Here is a 7,142-nt window from a genome sequence, read left to right as displayed (position 1 = left end):
TAAAAAAAAAAAAAACGTTGACTTTGGGACAATGGAACCGTAAGTGCTAAAATGCTAAGTCTTGGCCTACAAAGTAATAGGCTTGTTTGAGACGTGCCTTGCCTTGCCTGAAATGTAGGTGAGAGTAGGCGGCTGCAGTGAGGGGAGGAGTGAAAAAAATGCATGCAAGACGGACAGATCTCCCTTCTCGCAGTGGATCTGACACCTGCGAGATCAAAGACCGCGGGATTCACGCCCGTGCACGGTGTTCAGGGCCGGATTAACCATTGGGGCAACTAGTCACTTGCCCAGGGGCACAGGACATCTAAGGGGCCCTGGGCACCCAGCAAGTAATTTTGCATCTAAAAGACGTCTAATAGCCGTCAAAACACAGCTCAGACGTCTAGGCTAAAACAAGGCTAAATTTGGGCTGTCAGTGAAAATCTAATAGACGTCTAACCATAGCCCAAGAATAGACTAGTCATCAATGGGCTCTATGCACGGCGGTATTTCCGGTGAAGGTCTAAGGATGCTGGATTACTTCCGCCGATCGTAGAGTCCAATGCTATACCGAGAATTTATATTGGTTTTTATACTCTATTGCTATACTAAAGAAGCCTTAGTCACAAAAACAGACAAAACAGACACCCCTCATTTTGTTTATGCTTCTTTGTTTATTATTTTAAATAAACATAACTATATTTAAAATTACATCTAAACGTATTAAAGTTTCGTTTCAAAGACGAGAGGACAGTAAATTTTGAAGACTCTGCCATAATCCCGTTTTCCTTGGTTTTCCTCCGCTTTAAATCTCCCCAACCGGAAACGCAAGAGCATCCTTGCATCAAACGCGGAAGTTATGCGTGCATATAGCCCATTAGACGGCTATTGAACGACTACATACGTCTAATAGACAACAAAATGATGGCTAAAGGATTGTTTTCACTCAAATATAACAGGTACTCATAAATGACAATCCATCCAAACAAATTAAATATAAAGGTTTTATTTAGAAAAAGAACATTAACAACTTACAAAAAGATCAAAACATAAAAATGACCAAATCAAATATTAAAAATACAATATAAAATAATAAAAAATATGGAACATCAACAACTTAAGATAATAAAATATAAAACTCTGTTGCTGCTGGGAAGTTGGTCATCACGGCATCTGCCAAATAAGAAAAAAATAATTTGCACAAGAAAAGCATTGTTGACAGTTTAACCTCAAATGTGCATGGACTAATACATTCACCTGTACCGTTTTTTATTTTTGTGTATGTGTTCTGTTTAGGTTTTAATGCACATCTGAGCTATTTGCATAATTGATATACTGCCGGATACTTTTTAGAATTGCTAATTTTATATAGCCAATCATTTGTGTTTTTATGCTGTATTATATTAAAAATTTAATTTAAAATTTGAAAGTTTCAAACTTGAATGAATGAATGAATGAAGGCATTAAGAAAGAAACTTCATCTTATTGTGCTTGTACAATGACAAATATTATTCTACTCTATTAGCTTATGCTCTCTCTGTATGTAACAAGGCAAGCCATTGTTCAGACAAATTCAATATTATAGTTCAAATCAATGATGGACTTTGTCAAAAATGAGAGCTTTAGTGAGGAAAACAATGATCTAAACTAAAGCTTTCATAACACTTTATAATAGGTTGCACATGTTTCATGTTTACACTTTTGGATTCAGGTAATTCGAGTTTAAGGGCACATGGAAACATGGGGTTACAGTAGGCCTACATGCATGTACCATGATACACTGTTACCTCCGCCACGATTCCAACAACACATGATAACAAATAATTTAGCTAAAAAATTAGTACGTCAAAACGAAAACACAGATAGGCCTACTTACAAGACAAAAGTAGGAATGTCTTTTACCTGTTCTCTTCGACCGACAGCTGAATGCAATGCTCTGGCTCCTTTAAAATGTTTCAAAATGGTGGAAATGTTTATCGCGCGATAGCGGGAACGGTGATCTAACTATCAAGTCTCGCGTTGCCAGTAGTCATGTCTCAGTAGGGCTGTTGCTTTCTAGAGGTTGAGAAATGTAATTGCATTTTAATTTAATTTAACCCTTTAGCTGTCACCCCCCTTTTTGAGCGTTGACGTGAAAATGCACTACCCACACTTAAACGGTTGTAATTCATGAAGCCTTTGTACTAAAGACTTACGGTTGGTCTCTTTTAAAAGAAGACTCTTGGCAGATTATTGCTGAAGTGGAATAAATTAAAATAATTAAATTATATAAAAGTTATTGAAGTTTAAGTTTATTGTTAAAAAAATATATAAAAATATATATTTTTCTTTTATTAAAAATATATATAAATTAATATAGATTTCAGCCTAAAAATGCAGTAGCACCTCAATGCAGTACATGAGATCCACGGGGAGGAGTCGGATCCAGATCCAAGGGGTGGAGATGGGTAGGATTAGGGGTGGGTTTAGGGATTAGGGGTGGGTTTAGGGATCAGGGGGCGGAGATGGGTAGGTTTAGGTATATGTAAGGTGGGAGGAGTTGGATCTGGATCCGACTCCTCCCCGTGGATTTCATGTTCTGCAGTGAGGACCATCTCTAAAAATGACAGAAAGTCAAAGCCATATATCTAAGTTATGTTCCAAATTTGAAGTTGATATCACAAACATTGAAGTTCCCATGAGATTTTGTTTAGGCGTAATACCAAAAATACCCACCGGGTGCCATTGCATTCCATTGAATTTAATTGTATGCATTCTGCCATAACAAATTAATAAATTTCTATCCAAATATCACTTCTGTCACTAAATATGGAACCTTGAGACTCAGACCTTTCTGACAATATGTGTTTTGTCAAGATTAGAACATTTTTGAAAATAAATTATGAAAGATGATGCCCAAAAGGGGAGGGGCCTAACAAAAAAATACCGTTTCTATGGTAACCCAACGTCCAATTTCAAAACGGTTTTCACAGGATGAATTCTGAGTTTGTAAGCTTTCAAATGATACCTAATTTATGATAACTACTAAAATATGTGATATAATAATAATAAAAAAATATATATATATATAATATATATATTATACTTTTTAGAGGACTTTTTACTTTACTTTTTAAAATATAATTTTATCATTTTTTTTGACAAATACTAGATTATGTTTTATTATGAACTTTTAGCATTAAAAACCAAAGTTTCAATTATTAAAAGTGTGTGCGTCAACTTTTTGTGACAAAGGTCAGAAACTCCTGTAATGATGTCGATTTTTTGAGGCGCACTCTTGTCATAAATTCATATATATCTGTTCATACATAATTTGTAAGAAAAAAACAGCGCTAAAATATCTATTAATGAGTCTTAGACCTTTCCAACGATATATAGTTTGTCATGACTAGATTAGGATGTAATAGTAATATAGTGAAGTAAATTTAGGTTGCCCGTATACGGGCAGGTGACACGTGTTCCATGTGCCCCTTTTATTCTTTGAGAACCTGCCCCTCCAAAGGTCTCTGCACGCCCCTGGTCGAAACTGATTAATTTTAGTTTTAATTAATTGTTGGGCAGGCAACGCATGAGATGGTTGATATCCCATCATCTTCGCATTGGTAATAATATCTACAAGTTGCCAGTGTCATTTCATGACATGGTCGATCTGTAGTCATGATTTAGCTCTGAATTGGACGGGCTAGTGCAGTCTGCTTTTAGCCCACCTGGCGATATCGAGGCAATGGCTTGGCTATTGCCCTGATTTAGACCAGTGATTTCTTAAAATTGTTTACATGTTTTTTGCCCACGCAGCTTCATGTTTGCTGTCACACATTCATAAAAAATCTAAGATATTATTTGACTGTCTTTCATTTAAAAAAAAGCTGTGCCCAAAATATCAATACAGCAACATGTCGTGACACATTCCTTGCTGATACACGTACCGATATGGATGCTTCTGCACTGTACAAAATTATTTCGTAAAAAAACAGATAATGTACTGGCAGAAAATTACCAGAACATTTTCTGTTAAATGACGGACAGTTCCTTCAACTCTTAAACGGAAAAATCTGTATATTAACAGTACCTTTTCTGTATTATTCACAGATAATCCGTATACAGAAATGTCTATTTTTATAGAATTTTTTTAGCATATATTTTGGTAGCAAATAATTCAAGAACGATACATATTGAACATGGTTTATTTTTGTAAAAATTTTCATGTAAAAATTTTTTAAACGCATTCAATGGGTAAAGATTTTTATATATATATATATATATATGTATATAGACACACACACAATTAAACAATGTGCAAAGCACCATTAAAAAGTGCTTGTATTGTAGAATAAGTTTAGACATTAAACAAACAAGGGAGAAATGAAAAAAAGAAAAGAAAACATGAGTAGGTACTTGCACAATATTGGTGTTGCACCAAATAGCTCACAACATTTTTTTTTTTTTAAACTTCATAAACTGTGAAAGTCAAGGTTCAAAACATTTACAAATGCAATACGAATAGAATACAATACAATACAGAAACAAACAAAAACAAATGGATGAAGACAGGGCTTCTGCTTTTATCATTAAAAATTGCTTTAGACTTATAGTCAATAGAGTGAAATGTTTGGACACGTGTGCAGAATGGATGCAAATCGAATAGCCTACCACACCAACTCCTCTGGAGGAAACGACCAACCCAGTGGAGAATCCAGCGCACTGCACCCAAGAAAACATGGATTAAGCAAATCGAAGGAGATCTGAAGAACCAGTGGCTTGACCCACAGCAGGCAAGATTAGTCGCCACAGATCGAAAAGCATGGAGAGAAGTGATCGAACGAGTTCGAAATCCTGCGCCACCCACAGCAGCATACTGGTTGCGAGGTCGTCCTTCCCAAAATGCCAGCTAGGGATTAAAGAAGAGTGAAATGTTACAGTGTTGATGCCATTTTTCTGTAAGAGAACACAATATTCAGTTAAAGTTCCATTTTGAGATTTGACAAAAGCTAAAACTTTACATGGTTTTTCGAAGTTGTTCATACAGGAACTTCAGCAGTCTTGGAGGAATGTGTAGACATTTGGTTTCCTTCATCTCGGCCTTTTCGACCTTCGTTCAGGATTTCTGCACAGGAAAGTTGGATATGAAGAAAAAAATGGATAGGCCTATGTTTTTAGCTACACAAGAAATTAAATGAAGGAAAATGAACTACAAAGTATCATGCAGACCAGGTTGAGGTTGAAAAACAATTGTAGGCCTACAGTATTTTACGTTCGCTACATTATCAACTATAAATAAATTATCAGCCATCCCTAATTCTCTCAAATTCAAACACTGTATATAAAATGCTAAGACTTTTGTTTCCAGTGGACTCCAATTGCATGTCATGTTAGCTTGTCTGCTCAACTATACATTATAATATGTTTCATTAAATAAACAGAATCAAAACCAAGCAAGTTCGACCAAGCAATTACAGGAACGTGGTTAGAAAAGTCCACTTCTAAACAGATCTATTAATTGCTAGTAACTAGAAAAGCGCTATATAAATGTAACAAATTATTACTACTCTCCCTCAAAACCTTTTTTTTTTTCCATTTGCATTCACGCAGGCCAAGTGGCCATGGGGACTAAAAGGAGGAGTAAGGGAGTGATGCAAGCACGGCAACGATCTTTACACCGTAAAACTTCAAATAATAGCCGAGTCCCAAATAGATGCCTGCCACTTTTACACGCCTGGTGTGGCGACAGGTTTGGGTAAATAAAGGCCTGGTCTGTTTTTTTAGTTTCGGGTTGTAGGCTATTTAATCTTCTAAAACCCGTCGGATCGTCCGCTTTTTGGCGGCTGCCAAAGCCTTTTTTGATCGGTGAGTGTTGTAGAGTAGAATGACTGATGCGTTAGACACATAGTTTGACAGGGCGCAAACGAGCAAAGAGAGCTGCAGACCCGCAGCCCCACCAGTTGCCATAGACAGTATAAGAAGTGGACAGAGCCATCTCATTGGAACTCTTCTAGTAGCTGTGCGTGAAAATTGCCAACGTTAATCTTGCAGAGACGGGGAACTTGAGCAAAGAGTTCTTTGGCGTGAGTGAGCAGGAGTAAGTATTCCGTTGCTTTTATGGACTCATTATCTATGGGCTTCTCCCTTGACGGGACGTCCCCCCGATTGCCTGCGAGCTTCTCCTCCTGTCTGTACGGTAATTTCTGTACAGCGCGACAGAGAGTCGAGTGGTTATGACGCAATCGTTAGCCTATTTTTACTAAATCTGTTTCTACGGGGCCATAATGTAACATAGAAGGTAATGGAGACCTTTATACATTGTCGTGTTTCTTTAGAAATAAATAATGGACAAATGGAGTCTTTAAACGCCTCAGATGTAAAGTTATTCGCTGTCAAAGTGACGCCAAAATGAATGGGAGTCAATGGAAATGCTAACGCAAGTGAAGTTCTGCTACAACATGGCGGCAATCGGCCGGCTTCAACTTCCGGTCGATGGATTACCCCCTTGCCAGTTTCAGAACCCCAGCGCCAGAGCCGGAAGTGAGGGAGGGGCGGAATTACCGGTATTGACAATGACACAAGCATGGTTATTTAAAAAGTATTTCAAAATATTTAAAATTGTTGCATCTTTTAAATAATATTTAGGGTATGTTTTTATTACACAGTGAGTCTATAGGAATACCAGACTTACATTTCACTGCTCGTTGTATGAACTATAACTGGTATGTGACAAATAAAGAGCAAGACAGCGCTCGTGTTGTTTGAAGACGTGAGAGTGCGCGCGCGCGCGGCCGGTGCTCTCTCTCTCTCTGCTCGTTAAGCGCCCTGTCATGCGCAGCAGTTCTATTCTACATCACTCACCGATCAAAATAGGCTTTGGCGGGACACAAATTTGCTTTGGCGGCCGCCAATAAGCGGACGATCTGACGGTTTTTAGAAGATTAAATACAACCTGAAACTAAAAAACGTACTCGGTTACTAACGTAACCTCGGTTCTCCCTAGAGAGGGAACGAGTACTGCGTAATAGCTTACGCTAGGGGAAAACCTCTTTTCCACGAGATATTGAAGCCAAAAATTATCCTTAATTTTTTATCAATGTAAAACGCTTTGCAGCAGCAAGCAGACACAGGCGAGACAGCTCGCGCGCCTATTGGCTGCTCTTGCGGCAAATGCAGCAGCCTAT

General features: G+C 37.7%; 1 long non-coding RNA gene across 1 annotated transcript; it reads right to left on the bottom strand.

Annotated features, from left to right (window-relative positions):
* Positions 1-1,084: 1,084 nt before the first annotated feature.
* On the bottom strand, positions 1,085-1,947 carry LOC130105652 (uncharacterized). Its single transcript, XR_008809644.1, has 2 exons — positions 1,882-1,947; positions 1,085-1,152 (listed from the first exon to the last, which is right to left on the bottom strand). It is a non-coding gene; the product is annotated as an uncharacterized LOC130105652 (long non-coding RNA).
* Positions 1,948-7,142: the final 5,195 nt, after the last annotated feature.

This window comes from Rhinichthys klamathensis, unplaced genomic scaffold (assembly GCF_029890125.1).
Source record: "Rhinichthys klamathensis goyatoka isolate OS25496 unplaced genomic scaffold, OSU_Roscu_1.1 h1tg000325l_1, whole genome shotgun sequence".
In the NCBI taxonomy this organism is placed as follows: Eukaryota; Metazoa; Chordata; class Actinopteri; order Cypriniformes; family Leuciscidae; genus Rhinichthys; species Rhinichthys klamathensis.
This window is presented reverse-complemented; position numbering and strand designations above follow the sequence as displayed.